Source organism: Salvelinus alpinus, chromosome 30 (assembly GCF_045679555.1).
Source record: "Salvelinus alpinus chromosome 30, SLU_Salpinus.1, whole genome shotgun sequence".
Taxonomy (NCBI): domain Eukaryota; kingdom Metazoa; phylum Chordata; class Actinopteri; order Salmoniformes; family Salmonidae; genus Salvelinus; species Salvelinus alpinus.
This window is the reverse complement of record NC_092115.1, coordinates 9,645,942-9,648,495: the sequence shown is the minus strand read 5'-3', so window position 1 is coordinate 9,648,495 and position 2,554 is coordinate 9,645,942.

Genomic DNA, 2,554 nt, shown 5'->3' with positions numbered 1-2,554 from the left:
ATGTACATGCAGATCAAACATTAATTTTGGTTCAAGGACTTTCACTCAAGTTCATTGGATCTTGGTCCTCTGCAGAGCAAATAAAGAGACATATTTGGTTTGGATGCTTCATATGTTGTCTTGTTAAAGTCCAGTGAACACATTTTCATGAGCGCACGCCAAAACCATAGAGTGTTAACACAACATGCTGACTACACTGGGCACGCGCTTGCGTCCGCATGTTGATTTTGTCCATCCACACCAGACGCGATCAGGACATGCAGGTTGAAATATCAAAACAAACTCTGAACCAATGACATTACTTTGGGGGAGGGACAATGTTGTTAGAGCCTTTTCTTGACAGTTTACAAAAAATGTTAGTAGTTGCACTTTCAGACGTCCCTTGTTTCTTCCTTGTTTCTTCCTATTTATTCAGCTCTTGCACAAGGCTGTGTACAAATGCCTCATCCTTCAAGGTAGCAGCAGAAGGGATTGGCTTCCTGACAAACGCAAGCAGCTCTTCATCCACATCTTGATGGTTGACCTTGTTTTATTTTTCTTGGCTGCCAGTCTTGAGCCGTGTCTGTTAGTGGTTGGTCTTGACTGTTGTTCAGGTGTCTGAAGCACAGGGTCACCATGTCGTCGGGCTCCACAGGTTATGGATGGAGGCAAATTAGTATTTTCAAGGCTGAGGTTGCCTTTTGAGCCGCAAATAGGTCAACATGTTAATGAAAAGTCAAATGTGTTCAAGTAAACTTTAGAAACCTCAGCTCAGGCTCAATTAATCATTTCTCAAATCTGGGCCACAAAGTCTAACAATGCTGGTTTTCATCATTGATCTGTGTCGCTTGTCTCCACCCCCCTCAAGGTGTCACCTATTATCCCCTGTGTATTTATACCGGTGTTGCCAGTTCGTTTTGTTTGTAAAACCTACCAGCGTTTGTTCCCCTGCTCCTTCCTAGTTTTGACCGTTCTGCCTGCCCTGACCGCCGTTCTGTACCTTTCCCCACCTCACTGGATTACTGACCACCCCTGTATTAGAAATAAATGTTTCTTCGACTCTGGGTGATACCTGAAATGTGATATAAGGCACTGATTCATAATCTATAAGCCAGCAGTTGACATTAACCAATCAAGTAGTTACTTAGGTCGAAAATAAAGCCAGCAATACTGCAAAACCTTGAGGTTCGGAATTCAGTGCGATCAATTCAAATGAACAGTACCAGTCAAAAGTTTGGACATACCTCCGAGGGTTTTTCTTAAATTGTACTATTTTCTACATTGTAGAATAATTGAAGAATCTGTTTTAACACTTTTTTGGTTACTATATGATTCCATAGTTATGATATCTTCTAAGTAGCCACCCCTTTGCATTCTCTCAACCAGACTGGTGTTTTGCAGGTATTATTTAATGAAGCTGTCAGTTGAAGACTTGTGGCGTCGGTTTATCAAACTAGACACTAATGTACTTGTCGTCTTGCTCAGTTGTGCACCGGGGACTCCCACTCTTTCTATTCTGGCTAGAGCCAGTTTGCGCTGTTCTGTTAAGGGAGTAGTGCACAGCGTTGTTCGAGATCTTCAATTTCTCACATGGAATAGCCTGATGAGTTTCAGAAGACTTTGTTCCTGGCCACTTGAGCCTGTAATCGAACCCACAAATGATGATGCTCCAGATACGCAACTAGTCTAAAGAAGGCCAGTTTTATTGCTTCTTTAAATCAGCACAACAGTTTTCAGCTGTGCTAACATAATTGCAAAAGGGTTTTCTAATGATCAATTAGCCTTTTAAAATGATACTTCACTCTTGTCCTGCTGCAGTAGAACAGCACCAGCACCTCTGGCACTAGCATCTACCTCAAGTTTAAAAGGTTGTTCAAAATCCGGAGCCGCAAGTACAGGGGTATTACACGAGTGATTTAGCAGATTCAAAAGCTACCTGACAATCAGGGGACCACTCAAACGCTCTAGCCGGACTGAGCAAATCGGTCGTGTTAGGCTATAAAAATATAAATGGATTTTATCGAACAAAACAACCATTTATTGTGTAGATTGAAGATCTTCTTTTGGCAATAGAAAATGTCCAAAGGCAATTGATTATTTTATTGCTATTTTCAACTTTCGTGACGCTAATGCTTGGTTGGAAAATGCTAGTAATACTTGTGTGCTGGGCGCTGTCCTCAGATAATCGCATTGTATGCTTTTGCCGTAAAGCCTTTTTGAAATCAGACACAGCGGCTGGATTAACAAGAAGTTAAGCTTTTAAAGGATGTAAGATGCATGTATTTATAAGAATGTTTAATATTACGAATGGTGGATTTAGAATTTTAGCGCTCTGCTATTTCACCGGATGTTGGCCAGGAGAACTCCTAGAGAAGTTAAGGGAGGGGTTGTCCTGGCACCACACGGCCAGGTCTCTGACCTCCTCCCTATAAGGTGGCCATGCGTGAACAGGGAGTACAGGAGGGGACTGAGCACGGACCCCTGAGGGGCCCCTATATTGAGGATCAGCGTGGCGGATGTGTTACCTACTCTTACCACCTGGGGGTGGCCCGTCAGGAAGTCCAGGATCCAGTTG